This window comes from Cryptotermes secundus, unplaced genomic scaffold (genome assembly GCF_002891405.2).
Source record: "Cryptotermes secundus unplaced genomic scaffold, Csec_1.0 scaffold397, whole genome shotgun sequence".
NCBI lineage: Eukaryota > Metazoa > Arthropoda > Insecta > Blattodea > Kalotermitidae > Cryptotermes > Cryptotermes secundus.
Window position 1 is genome coordinate 205132 of NW_019731983.1, and position 15206 is coordinate 220337.

Below are 15206 nucleotides of genomic sequence, written 5' to 3' on the forward strand. Positions count from 1 at the left end.
GCTATGTTGATTCCAAACGGAGATACAAATTTCCCACCACGTGACAATTTTGAATGTTTAATATTTAGCCAAATCATGCTTCCTTTTAACTTTGTACTTTTCCATAATATTCTTATAACTATGTTTCAACCACAATGGGATAAATATTTTGTTGGACAATGAAGGTTTATTTCAATTTAAATAAGCCATTGTTAAAAACTGTTTAATAAGTTCTATATGCGTTTATGTCTTCTGTACATATAAGAGACACAGAATAACAACAGATCTGTCCGCGTTATCACTTCTTCACTCATTTTTTCGATCAGCGTAACCGATCTAATTAATAATAACTTATTTCTTACATGTTATGAAAAGGTGAAACTTTGTTCTGTTGTGTAATTAGTGTTTTAAAATATTACCATATAAAATTTAGTCTTACAATTTCTCTGTTATTTTCACACATTTTGTATGCCTATACCTAACACAAAACCTAAACGATTCAAGCTCCTTTAACTCTTACCTAACCTTCGTCAACTAACTCATGAGAAGGCACTGCAACACACAATCAAGCAACATATGAAGGTGAGCAAATTCATATAAAAACGCATGCGCAGGAGGAATCAAGATTAGGCCAAGGACAACTTCATCGACGCAGACGCGTCGGAATCCAAAAATGTTATGTCAATTACGTTTCATAATAGAAAAAGGCCGAAACCGTATACGACTGAAAATCGACGCTGGTTCCTAGACCGACGCAAGCGTCGAAGTTGTCTCCAACGATGAGCGTGGGATATATTATGAGGATAGTGACAAATCACTAACAGCATGGCCGGAGTACATTTACGGCGTGTGGGAATCAAATCCATCCCAGATTTCCAAGACCAATTATCATTCAAAATTAGCGGAAACTCTGAAGTAACTGACCCAACTTAACTTAACCTAACCTAATCTAATCTAAACTCATTTAATCGTTACTAAACCTGCAAACCTTAACTAACACAGTCTACAGGCGTACTAAAGTAACGTACTACGAAGATCACATTTACATAGCGCATGCGCAAGGAACCAACGAAACACATCAAATTAACGCCACTAATACCTAAGTGACGAATGACTTGTTCACTATGCTTCAGAATAGAAAGAAGTGTAAATCTTAATCTATGTATAGAACTATAATACTGACGCTGGCGCCTAAAACCGGCGCTGACACCTAAAACCTGGCTGTAGCTAAAGTTGGCCCAGATGAGAAGGAAAATTACGGTAATATATTGGAATAAACTCATGTGTATATACTTCATTCATCAATCATCAGTAATCTGTCACACGACAGGTCCACAGTCTCTTCCAAAACAGTTCCTCCACTTAATGCGATCTAGAGCTTTCTCCTTCAAATGAGAATACCCTCTTCTGTCCCCAAGGTCATCCAGCATCTTCTTACGTCTATTTCCTCGTCCTCTGGTCGCGTACATGGTATCTCTTTTTTTGGAAAGAGACTATCCAGGAAAAGTGATAATGTGGTAGTTTTTCCATTTGCTTTCCACATCGCAGTACAACAGCCGTTCAAACCACTCTGGTCACGCCTGTTGCTATACGAACTTGAACCATCTCGAGCATCATTTGCTCTGTGCTTCAAGTCACTGCTGATGACGCTGCTTCCGGCATCAGTTTTTGAATTTTGGTCTCTCTCTTCGTCTGATGCCTACCTTTTGACCTGTCCAGCAAGGGAGGCCCTGCCAGTAGCTACGCTACAGCTGGTATAGCTCTCAGGGTCCTTGGCATACTGAAAGCCCCTCACCACGATAAGGTGGAGACACCAACGAGGGGGTGCGTATACTACGTGAAGAAAAATGTAAGTAAACAAAGAGATTCCGCCTCATGTCCCTTAACTTAACTTAACCTGTCACTCACCGACCCCACCGAAATCTGTACGTAACTTAACCCAGATTGAGTTTAGCATCATTATATAAAATCAACCAAGACTTGAGCTTCCGTCGCTGAGTACGTGTATGTTAGCAAGTAGTTACGAACTGAAGTATAAGATGAGCGTAGTGGTAAGGGTGCCAGTTAGGGCCAATGCCGATAAAAAAAATCCTTAGACAGCACCACCGTTTAGGACATACTTTAGTGCTATTAAGTTTCCTGTCTTAATTTAAATGAGGGGGGAGCGGTAGTGTAGTTGGTTGAGGCACTATGCTATAGGACGGAAGGTGGCGGGTTCAAGTCCCGATGAGGTCATTGGATTTTTTTCTATTTACCTAATCCTTCCAGCCGCAATATGGCCCTGGGGTCGACTCAGCCTCTAACAGAAATGAGTACCAGGAATCTTCTTCCGATATCCTTGGGGAAATGGCGGCCGGTGCGTAGGGCTGACAACCTGACCGCCATCTATGAGCCAACTGTCTAGAAAATGTGGGAACCTCAACATCTCATAACCCTATAAGCCTCCATGGCCTGTTAAAGGAATACCTTTACTTTGTTTATCTTAATTTAAATGCACCTGTGCTGCCAGAGCTTTCAAGTTGATATTACGTATTTTTATGAACAACTTTTTAACAGCTGAAGTACGAGTAAAACAAGATGGAGTATTCAGGTGAGATGTAGAAAATGTGCCTACCTTCTTAAACGGATGCACGATTCAGCTCTGGAAATAAAACAGACGAGAAAATTAGACATGAAGTTGTTTTAGATAACATATCGGAAGAAGTTGTTAGTTGTCAGATCAATCTTGAATTAGGAAATAATAAATTACACTGACAATAGCGATCGGACTGAAAGATCCCCCCAAGAAAAAAAGAATGTCGATCTATCATAATTGCAGAATAACAATTAATTAAAGATAATTTAAACGATTTTTAGAATAACAAATTCCACTCTTTATGGTCTTCCATGAGCAGTTCATAGTTTTCAGCTGATTCAATGGAACTTGAATATTCATCGGTGTCAATCTTTCATTGGACCGTACTGAGCCAGCTCAATCAATTCCACATTATTAAAACTGATTGCCTTTACTTTAGTAGTATCCTCCCATTCTTCTTCCTTAATGGTGGGGAAGTACATCAGCAGCCAGCATTATAAACTGACTGGTAACACGCATTTTCTGAGTTCATCTCTCCATAATATTCCAATTTATGTATTTAATTGCGTTTTCTAAGCATTAGGAGCTGTACATAAGTTATGAATTTGATGTGTATTCTGGCGTCGAAGACAAACAAAGAAAAACAAAAGTTGTGGCCTGTAGTCCGCAAGCGAACTATACCGACCGAGCGACCGCCGCTTGTCGACGAAGCTAGGACCCCTATTTTGGTCTAGTGTTCAGAGTTCCGGGCTACAGATCCAGAGGTCCCGGGTTCGATTCCCCCCGCTACCAGATTTTCTGAGGAGTAGTGGGTCTGGAACGGGGTTCATTTAGCCTCGTGTGGATAACTGATGAGCTATTTTAAGGCAATGGCGGATCCGGTCTAGAAAGCCGAGATTAACGGCCGTGGGGATCCGTTGCGCTGAGCACGCGACGCACTCTGTCCACAAAAGTTGGCTGGCGTCGTAGTCAGTATTTAATTTCCTCTGCGTTCTTTTCAAGACAGACTTCCTGGCGAGACCCTTGTATACTGTGTTTTAAGGTAATTTCGTAGCGTTAGTACGCATGAGCAGATGTGCTCCAGTCAGCGTCAGCCTGAATATTGAGCTGATAGCGCATCTCCATGTGCTACCGAAATTTCCTTCACTTCCCCCAACGTTTCTTGAAATTGTATGGACAAGTTACCACTATGAAGAATGACGTCTTCCGGGATGTGGCGCCGTGCAGATCTTGTGTAAACCGACGCTTCGGAGGAAAGTATCGTCTCAAACTTTAGGGTAGAAAAATCCGCGAGCGAGGAACCAGCGCTGAAAACTCCTGGTCACGATGGTTCCTCGTTCGCGGATTTTTTACCTTGAAGATGGAGGCGATACATTTCTCTGAAACGTCGGTTTACACAAGATCTGCAAGGCGCACCATCACGGAAGACGGCATTCTTCATAGTCACGGCCGTGAAAATCTCAAATATTACAAGTTACCCTATTTTTAAATATTCAATTTTGAACTTAAAAAGAAATAGCGATAAAAACGTTCATCTTAGAGCCGTATGTTTCTGCTTGTTCTGACGCACTTTTGCAATATCTCACATGCGCCACGGCCGGCTGATTGCATTAAGCTGCGCAGATGGACCACTGTGATTTTCTTTCAGGAATACAATCATTAAGAAATTTATGACTCAGGCCATATCTGAAATTTAGGGTGGGAAACATCAGCCATCACACTGCAGCACCAAATCGTAACATGGAGCGATGCAGCGGTTCCTTAGAAAAGAGCAATTTTTGAGAATGCGAGTAAGAATTCAAAACTGAATAAAGATTAGATTCTGAAGGGCTCTGACGATGCTGTATAAGACTCGGGGATACAAGACTTTTAGACGTTGTCCATTGATCGTTATTCTAAAAACACGACGTATCGAAAAGTGTATCTGTTTCCTTCCTCTGGTGAGGGTCCGCTGCGTCCGTTAGAATAAGTTAAACCAAATCACAAGACTGATTGAGGTTAGTTCCTTCTAGCGGACCCAACTGGATAGTTGACTTCCATCCATCGCCTGTGGACGGAAAAAATCCAGTGCAGAACCAGATCAAAACGCAGTCATTCCAATTAAATTCCAGTTTAACCTGTTTTGTTTATACATCTCCCACACTAACGGGACAACGGAGTGAGGATGTATGGCAGCTTGGTGCTGAGGAGAATGTAGTGAGGATGTGTGGCAGCATGGTGCTGAGGGGACGTAGTGAGGATGTGTGACAGCATGGTGCTGAGGAGAACGGAGTGAGGATGTGTGGCAGCAATGTGCTGAGGAGAACGGAGTGGGGATGTGTGGCAGCATGGTGCTGAGGAGAACGGAGTGAGGATGTGTGGCAGCATGGTGCTGAGGAGAACGGAGTGAGGATGTGTGGCAGCATGGTGCTGAGGATGACGTAGTGAGGATGAGTAGCAGAATGGTGCTGAGGGGAAGAGAGTGAGGATGTGTGGCATCATGGTGCTGAGGGGGACGCAGTGAGGATGTGTAGCAGCATTTTGCTGAGGGGGACGAGTGAGAATGTGTGGCAGCATGGTGCTGAGGAGAACGGAGTGAGGATGTGTGGCAGCATGGTGCTAAGGAAACGGAGTGAGAATGTGTGGCAGAATGGTGCTGAGGAAACGGAGTGAGGATGTGCGGCAGGATGGTGCTGAGGAAACGGAGTGAGGATGTGCGGCAGAATGGTGCTGAGGAAACGGAGTGAGGATGTGTGGCAGCATGGTGCTGAGGAAACGGAGTGAGAATGTGTGGCAGAATGGTGCTGAGGAAACGGAGTGAGGATGTGTGGCAGCATGGTGCTGAGGAAACGGAGTGAGAATGTGTGGCAGAATGGTGCTGAGGAAACGGAGTGAGGATGTGTGGCAGCATGGTGCTGAGGAAACGGAGTGAGAATGTGTGGCAGAATGGTGCTGAGGAAACGGAGTGAGGATGTGTGGCAGCATGGTGCTGAGGAAACGGAGTGAGAATGTGTGGCAGAATGGTGCTGAGGAAACGGAGTGAGGATGTGTGGCAGCATGGTGCTGAGGAAACGGAGTGAGAATGTGTGGCAGAATGGTGCTGAGGAAACGGAGTGAGGATGTGTGGCAGCATGGTGCTGAGGAAACGGAGTGAGAATGTGTGGCAGAATGGTGCTGAGGAAACGGAGTGAGGATGTGTGGCAGCATGGTGCTGAGGAAACGGAGTGAGAATGTGTGGCAGAATGGTGCTGAGGAAACGGAGTGAGGATGTGTGGCAGCATGGTGCTGAGGAAACGGAGTGAGAATGTGTGGCAGAATGGTGCTGAGGAAACGGAGTGAGGATGTGTGGCAGCATGGTGCTGAGGAAACGGAGTGAGAATGTGTGGCAGAATGGTGCTGAGGAAACGGAGTGAGGATGTGTGGCAGCATGGTGCTGAGGAAACGGAGTGAGAATGTGTGGCAGAATGGTGCTGAGGAAACGGAGTGAGGATGTGTGGCAGCATGGTGCTGAGGAAACGGAGTGAGAATGTGTGGCAGAATGGTGCTGAGGAAACGGAGTGAGGATGTGTGGCAGCATGGTGCTGAGGAAACGGAGTGAGAATGTGTGGCAGAATGGTGCTGAGGAAACGGAGTGAGGATGTGTGGCAGCATGGTGCTGAGGAAACGGAGTGAGAATGTGTGGCAGAATGGTGCTGAGGAAACGGAGTGAGGATGTGTGGCAGCATGGTGCTGAGGAAACGGAGTGAGAATGTGTGGCAGAATGGTGCTGAGGAAACGGAGTGAGGATGTGTGGCAGCATGGTGCTGAGGAAACGGAGTGAGAATGTGTGGCAGAATGGTGCTGAGGAAACGGAGTGAGGATGTGTGGCAGCATGGTGCTGAGGAAACGGAGTGAGAATGTGTGGCAGAATGGTGCTGAGGAAACGGAGTGAGGATGTGTGGCAGCATGGTGCTGAGGAAACGGAGTGAGAATGTGTGGCAGAATGGTGCTGAGGAAACGGAGTGAGGATGTGTGGCAGCATGGTGCTGAGGAAACGGAGTGAGAATGTGTGGCAGAATGGTGCTGAGGAAACGGAGTGAGGATGTGTGGCAGCATGGTGCTGAGGAAACGGAGTGAGAATGTGTGGCAGAATGGTGCTGAGGAAACGGAGTGAGGATGTGTGGCAGCATGGTGCTGAGGAAACGGAGTGAGAATGTGTGGCAGAATGGTGCTGAGGAAACGGAGTGAGGATGTGTGGCAGCATGGTGCTGAGGAAACGGAGTGAGAATGTGTGGCAGAATGGTGCTGAGGAAACGGAGTGAGGATGTGTGGCAGCATGGTGCTGAGGAAACGGAGTGAGAATGTGTGGCAGAATGGTGCTGAGGAAACGGAGTGAGGATGTGTGGCAGCATGGTGCTGAGGAAACGGAGTGAGAATGTGTGGCAGAATGGTGCTGAGGAAACGGAGTGAGGATGTGTGGCAGCATGGTGCTGAGGAAACGGAGTGAGAATGTGTGGCAGAATGGTGCTGAGGAAACGGAGTGAGGATGTGTGGCAGCATGGTGCTGAGGAAACGGAGTGAGAATGTGTGGCAGAATGGTGCTGAGGAAACGGAGTGAGGATGTGTGGCAGCATGGTGCTGAGGAAACGGAGTGAGAATGTGTGGCAGAATGGTGCTGAGGAAACGGAGTGAGGATGTGTGGCAGCATGGTGCTGAGGAAACGGAGTGAGAATGTGTGGCAGAATGGTGCTGAGGAAACGGAGTGAGGATGTGTGGCAGCATGGTGCTGAGGAAACGGAGTGAGAATGTGTGGCAGAATGGTGCTGAGGAAACGGAGTGAGGATGTGTGGCAGCATGGTGCTGAGGAAACGGAGTGAGAATGTGTGGCAGAATGGTGCTGAGGAAACGGAGTGAGGATGTGTGGCAGCATGGTGCTGAGGAAACGGAGTGAGAATGTGTGGCAGAATGGTGCTGAGGAAACGGAGTGAGGATGTGTGGCAGCATGGTGCTGAGGAAACGGAGTGAGAATGTGTGGCAGAATGGTGCTGAGGAAACGGAGTGAGGATGTGTGGCAGCATGGTGCTGAGGAAACGGAGTGAGAATGTGTGGCAGAATGGTGCTGAGGAAACGGAGTGAGGATGTGTGGCAGCATGGTGCTGAGGAAACGGAGTGAGAATGTGTGGCAGAATGGTGCTGAGGAAACGGAGTGAGGATGTGTGGCAGCATGGTGCTGAGGAGAACGGAGTGAGGATGTGTGGCAGCAATGTGCTGAGGAGAACGGAGTGAGGATGTGTGGCTGCATGGTACTGAGGAGAACAGTGTGAGGATGTGTGGCAGCATGGTGCTGAGGAGAAGGGAGTGAGGATGTGTGGCAGCATGGTGCTGAGGAGAATGTAGTGAGGATGTGTGGCAGCATGGTGCTGAGGGGGACGTAGTGAGGATGTGTGGGAGCATGGTGCTGAGGGGACGTAGTGAGGATGTGTGGCAGCATGGTGCTGAGGAGAACGTATGAACCGAAGAGGAGAGAGGGAGGAGCCTGTATACTAAGGAGCTTCTGTTTATATTCTTCACCAACATTGCTATGGTGGTCGTGTCGATCGAATGGCACAATCATTAAGACCTCAGTCCGTAGCGGGATGAAGGATACTCAGCTAGTTTATCGTTGTAGCAACGTCGGCCCTTCCCTGTGGATTTGCGTGCTGGACACCGAGGTACGTGCGGAAAGCGGCGCCAGAATACCAACTGATTCATGACAGACATAATGGAGGCGTATGGGAGGAACTGTAAATCCTTCATACGAATTCAATAAGGTGGCCGCAGCGCGTGGTTCAAAACAGATTTACCTTCAGAGCTGGAACTCTTATGGAGGGTTAAAGTAAATATAAAAATAAATAAAATTAAATTAAAAAAAATAGGAAACAAAATTAGACACCATGTATGAAAACACACATACACAAAGAAGAGCTGAAAGTTTGTGTGAAGGGAATGGAAGATGGAAACCAGCCAAAAGGAGCCGTGAATTATAAAGGAAAAGGAAAGGAATAGGCGACGACCGAAAGAGAACGCGGAACAGGCAAAAGCCTAATCCTTGTGAGAAGAAGACACATTATTATTATTATTATTATTATTATTATTATTATTATTATTATTATTATGGGGTGGTGACTCTTCGCACTTTCTGAGCCTAAGCCAGCTGTCAATCAAACCCTCTGGCAGCCGACATGAGCACGGGCTGTCTGCATGACAGGAGCGCTTTGTTCCCGAGTTGATTTCAAACAATGGAGTAAGACCTGAGTGTCGGGAGGAAAGCTGTCGCACTAATCACACTAATGGACAGCAGACCAGTAGCGTCGCAGATGTATTAGAAGCATTTGCTGCTGGTGTGATGCCTTCCAGGGTTCCGCGGGATTACAGCTCACAGTACCCGTACTGTAGTAGTACATACGTATAGGTAAGGCAAAGTTGTCCCTGTGCTTAACTAATTAAGCACTACTTCATGAAGGCGTATGGAGAAGTGGATGTATAGATCCATATTTTCTTGACCTCGGCACTAGTTGGATGTGAGTAGTCAGCTTCACGTCCAGGCCGCTTTACCCTCGGGGAAAGAGCCCACGTTACACATTGGATAGGAGGTTGGGTGGACCCCAGAGCCGGTCTGGACGACGTGGAGAAGAGAAAATTCTTAACTTTACCGGGACTCGAACTCCGACCGCTCGGTCATCCAGCCCGTAGCCAGTCGCCATACTGACTACGCTATTACCAGATAAATTTCACAAGTCAAGCTACAATATCAGGATAACAAGAAGGCTGCAGTTTTGCAGCAGTCTGGCAGTTCAGAGGCGGAAATTGGACTTCAGATGAATCTGATTTTGAAGGGTTGTGACGACGGTGCATAGGAGTGGGGAATGCCGGGCTTTCTGACACAACACATTTCCAGTGATTGAGGTTAGCCTTTTCTAACGAAACGCAGCGTAAATGTCTCTCACTCCCTAACCTGAGGAAGGAAGCAGAACCAGATTCCGAAACGTTGTGTTATTCAGAACAATGGACGAGGGAGAAACTCGAAAATCCAAGTAATCCTGAGACATTTTGAAAGGAAAAGAAAAACAGAAAGGAAAACATGAAGATATGTTTCTGTACATAGCCTTTATGACCTTGCATACAATATTTATATCTATTTTTTTATTTAGCAACGCTGCCAGAATATATATGGTCGAGCGATTAAATGATTCTGCGTAACGAACTGGAAAGATTGTGCACGGAAGCTTCGGCGACCTTATTAAGGCACAATTCCGTTATTTGCCTGAAGGGACTGAGGAAAACAATGAAAAGCCTCTGTCACGTAAATGGACGTGAACCGAACTGGGTTCTTCCCGAATACAAGTCAGAAACATCTTAAAGTAAACCTTCTTGCTCACTGCACACAATAGTATGAAAGACACAGGAAGCTGTACGACACTAAAAATAGATTATCGTTCTTTTGGCCACAACTAACAAAACAAAACAAGAACAAACTCAGTGGCCTGTAGTCCGCAAGCGAACTATACCGACCGGCCGGCCGCTGCTTGTCGGTGAAGTTAGTGCCAACTTTTAACGGATAGAGGTTGTCGCGTGGTCAGCGCAACGAATCCCCACGGCCGTTAATTTCGGTTTTCTAGACCGGAGCCGGTACTTTACCATTCAAGTAGCTCTTCAATTACCCTCAAGAGGCCGAGTGGACCCCGTTCCAAACACACTACTTCTCAGAAAATCTGATAAAGCCGGGAATCGAACCGGAAACCTCTGGATCTGTAGCCTGGAACTCCGACCACTAGGCCACTACGTCGGCATTATCCCTCGGTACACTGCAACACTACTATCATATCAGTAACACCCAATTCTTGCTGTCGGACAAGCCATAGAAATCTTTGGATGAAAGAAAGAACCAAAGTACAATAGGACAAATGACACTGCAGACGACACGTACGAGTATGTGGATGCTAACATTCGAACCAGTCTGCCAGACAGATATAGGCGAGCAATGACTCGGGCGGAAGAGCCCAACGTTCCGCCCGCCAAGTCCGAATAAGGTTGTGATCGAATTGGAAGCGGAACAGGCCCCGTCGTATCGGGCTAGTCAAATTCAAAATCTTATTGACTTCAGTTATAAAAATGCACGCACTTTGACCTCAACCTTCACACTCACACAAGGAAAGAGCACCATATGCTTTACTACTGTGACATGACGGCTGAACGCCGGAAGTGTGCAGTCAGAGACGCATAGCAGAGACGTCTATTGCTAGGCAACGGCTAGATAAAACACGTTTCCTCGGCAACGAATACGCTTGTATAAATCAAATCATTGCCCCGAATTAACATAAGATTCCGAGACAATGCATTCATGAAAAACTGTAATGGATCCCTTGGAGGCGGGCCCTCTATTAGGTTCTCAAACACTTGTATAAAACGGAGTTCATTCGTGAATTCAATTGAGAGATACATTCGTGAGAGAATTCAAAAGGTAGTTCAATAGTTGGAGTGTTAACCAAATAAGATTTGTTACCAAGCGAAGACTAGCAAGCAGATGTTGAAGACTTTATTTTATGTGTTATAGTTACAGTAACTTTGTTCTTTTTCACTGGCTCTACAGCCCCCTGGGGCCCTGGCCTCTGATTTTTAGTTTTATGATCATTTTACAGACGAGTGATCGGCTCGTCGCAGGGCCTCCACCTCAACACATAATAAACACATACACATACCAGACATCCATTCCTGGTGTGGGATTCGAACCAATGATCCAGTTTTCCGAACGAAGACAGTACTCGTACATGCCAATACAGACCCCGTCTACTAGTCACTAAAACACGTGACACCACTTTATTGTCCTGACGAGCTGGTAGGCTGTAAAACAAACTGTCTTGTTTCCTGCGGACTTAGCAGAACTACTACCGGGTGCGCTCGGAGAAGTTAGCAATGTGACTGTGCTCATTAAGAGACGAATGTACGATTTCGACCGATCGGTCCAGTGGACTCCGGCCCCTTCCGCTTCCACCGTTAAACTTAGCTTCACGGCTGCGCTGTCTACAGAACTCACTGCAGAAGCCTACACAAGAATTGTTAGTTGCAACGCAACTGAGGCCTATCTTATGTATGTTGATAACGGTGACCTGAATTGACAAATGATTTCGCGATTAAGAGATGTCATCAGTTTTCCAAGGAAGATGGTTTGGAAATCACTGTCTATTTTTTATTGCTAGTGGGGTGGGACTAAGTCCCTTGTACTGCGGCCACTTCTGGCCATTTGTACCAGCCCCAGATGATAGGTGAGGGTGATTGTGGAGCAGTTGGTGGAATAAAGATTGGCAGGGGAAACCGAAGTACTCGGAGCAAACCTACGCCAGCGCCACTTTGTCCACCACAAATCCCACTTGACCAGACCCGGGATCGAACTGGGCCACCGTGGTGGGAAGCCAGCGACTAACCGCTTGAGCTATGGCGCGGCCAATCACTGTCTATGTCGTTCGAATATGAATATTTATGTTCGATTTTGAAACACGCACCGGTTCTTACAAGTACGCAACATGTATAACTGTGCCCCTACCAGAACACGAACACGAACACAACACACAACCTGTGCATTAACCTAGAGTTCTGACTGAGCTGCTCTATTGCGTGATCAGTATACACGTCAACATGTGCCACTGTATATTTGAGTTAACTGGGGAATATTTTGTAGTATTCTAAACATAAAACTATTGGTTAAGTATTTAGAATGCAGTTCGGAGCCGAGTTGACTCACTTGGTATAGCGACTAGGCTACAGACTGGACAACTGATGAATCTGCATTCGATTCCCGGCAGAGGCAAGATATTTTTCCATTCTCCAAAGCGTCCAGACTGGCCTTGGGGACCACCCAACCTGTTACGAAAACGTAGTGGGAGCTCTTCCTCGGAGGGTAAACCATCCAAAGCATGAAGATGACCACTCTCTTCCATCTACTGTGAGGTTATGAACGCATGGAGCTATGCCGCTGTTACCCCAACACAACTTAGAGGCTACACGAGCATGTAAGCCATCTATAAGCACCACTTCGCCTGAAGTAAGTTTGCGGGGGGTCGGAGTAAGATACACAGTTCTCTGACAGCGATGTAATGAAAGCAGAAGAAACAACGAAACAGACAGCAGTGAGAAGAACAGTAGCAAAACTAGAACAGAACATGTAACACGTGTGTAACATTTAAATGATAAATGAGTAAATCAAATCATAAGAAGAGGTTCATGCATGCCGTAGAGATCTGACAGAACTGTAAGAATAGTTCCAGACAGATCTCTTAAGGGAAGAGAAAGATATTACAGAGAACATTCTAAGAGCCTCTAATTGAAACAAGAAGAAGAAGAAGATTTCGGAAAGAGAGATCCTACAGGCTCTGTAATTGCCACGTTGAGGCAGACATCTGTCGCTGAGCAGACATAAAGGCTGGATCTGCAAAAATAAGCAAACGAGTTTATTTCCACAGTCCACGTCAGTCACGGCTGTTACACGAGTAACAGAAACATTGACCAAGTTTCGTGGGGATATCAAAGCATTTCTGAAGAAACGGTGGGAAATTAACAGATTTCTATTGCAGCGTTTTATTCGGAATGGATTAATTTGAGGGCCGCTTGCAGAGAGGGTTCATGATTCCCTCTGACATGATCTCTGATTTTGTTAAAAAATTCTGCTTCTGTTTGATTTCAGGTCCTCAGGGAGGTGACCATGAAAATGTATGTCACCTAAGATATGACGCCGTGTATTCTGGTAGATCTTTACCGTGTCTTTAATTTAGAGGTGTAGCACTAAAGTGAGGATACATTTTATACAACACAGCAGCGAAAAATGGCTAAATGAACATGGTCCCACGAAAGTCTCCTTGCTGAGTAGCAGGCCTCGGTCCGGCTCCTTCTCCAGCAAGAGGGATATTCCGTTATTTATTTTTGCAGCAATTTGCGGTCACCGTGTCCTTCATTTCCTCAGTGATGTTTACAGACGAAGCAGGCATCTCGAGGCATGTAGGAATGCCTTTTCATAGCAATAATTTGTCGGTACAGAAAAATCCTGGTGACACTCCTCAATTTAAAAATCAACACACTTTACCATTAACGCGTGGGCAAGCGGTTAGTCGCTGGATTCTCACCGCGGGGGCCCAGATTCAATCCCAGATATGTTTGTGGCACGTACGGCGAACAAAATGGCACAGCACCAGACTTTCGGCGAGAAATTCGGTTTCAAAAAATGAAGAACAGGAATAGGTTTAGCTTAATCCATGTAAGAAAAGGAGAGAGTTTTCCTGACGAATTCTCTATCAAATGTTTCATTTCTCTCGTTTATAGTCCGGGACTAGTAAGATAAATTATTAGGCCGCGTCATAGTTCAAGAGCATAGTCGCTGGCTTCCCACCGCGGCGGCCCGGGATCGATCTCTGGTCTGGTCAAGTGGGGTTTGTGGTGGACAAAGTGGCTCTGGGGCAGGTTTTCTCCGAGTACTTCGGTTTCCCCTGCCAATCTTCATTCTACCAATTGCTCCACAATCACCCTCACCTAACATCTGGGGCTGGTACAGTAGGCCAGAACTGGCCATAGTACAAGGGACTTACGCTCACCCCACTAGCAATAAGAAGGAAGATTAAATATTTACGGCCTAAGTAATTTAATATAACTGCAATAATTACACTAATACTTTGTTTTCTGTAAAAGCAAGGCAACCAGTAAGGGCGAACTGCTTTTTCAAGAGAAGTCAGAAATATCGCGAGCTTCTCCTCCTTAATCTTAGCAGTTTCATTAAGTCGTTTGGAAAGTAAGGTGACATGCGTTTACATGTCCAGCATTTAGGCAAGGTGACATGTGTTTATATAGCCATCATTTAAGTAACAGGACATGTGTTTACACTCCAGCATTTATGTGAAGTTACGTGTGTTTATAAAAATTATCATTGAAATAAGGTGTCATGTGTTTACATAGTCAGTACCTAAATAGGGTGGCATGTGTTTACATGGCCAGAATTTAAACAAGGTAGCATGTGTTTACATAGTCAGTATTTAAATAAGGTGGCATGTGTTTACTTCGCCAGCATTTAAATAAGGTGGCATGTGTTTACAAAGCCAGCATTTATTCAAGGTGACATATGTTTATATAGCGATCATTTAAGTAACGGGACATGTGTTTACAATCCAGCATTTATGTGAAGTAACGTGTTTTATAAAATTATCATTGAAATAAGGTGTCATGTGTTTACATAGTCAGTATTTAAATAGGGTGGCATGTGTTTACTTCGCCAGCATTTAAATAAGGTAGCATGTGTTTACATAGCCAGCATTTAAGCAAGGTGACATGTGATTAAATAGCCATCATTTAAGTAACGGGACATGTGTTTACAATCCAGCATTTATCTGAAGTAACGTGTTTTATAAAATTATCATTGAAATAAGGTGTCATGTGTTTACATAGTCAGTATTTAAATAGGGTGGCATGTGTTTACTTCGCCAGCATTTAAATAAGGTAGCATGTGTTTACATAGCCAGCATTTAAGCAAGGTGACATGTGATTAAATAGCCATCATTTAAGTAACGGGACATGTGTTTACAATCCAGCATTTATCTGAAGTAACGTGTTTTATAAAATTATCATTGAAATAAGGTGTCATGTGTTTACATAGTCAGTACCTAAATAGGGTGGCATG

General features: G+C 45.3%; 1 protein-coding gene across 2 annotated transcripts in view; it reads right to left on the reverse strand.

Annotated features, from left to right (window-relative positions):
- The window catches only part of LOC111867401 (probable G-protein coupled receptor 158), a gene marked incomplete at its 3' end in the record, with an annotated part of 242176 nt that overhangs the window by 200771 nt on the left and 26199 nt on the right, over positions 1-15206 (reverse strand). Inside the window, 1 exon segment of one of the 2 annotated variants that reach the window (XM_023857223.2) lies at positions 2594-2620. 2 annotated transcript variants of the gene reach the window in all.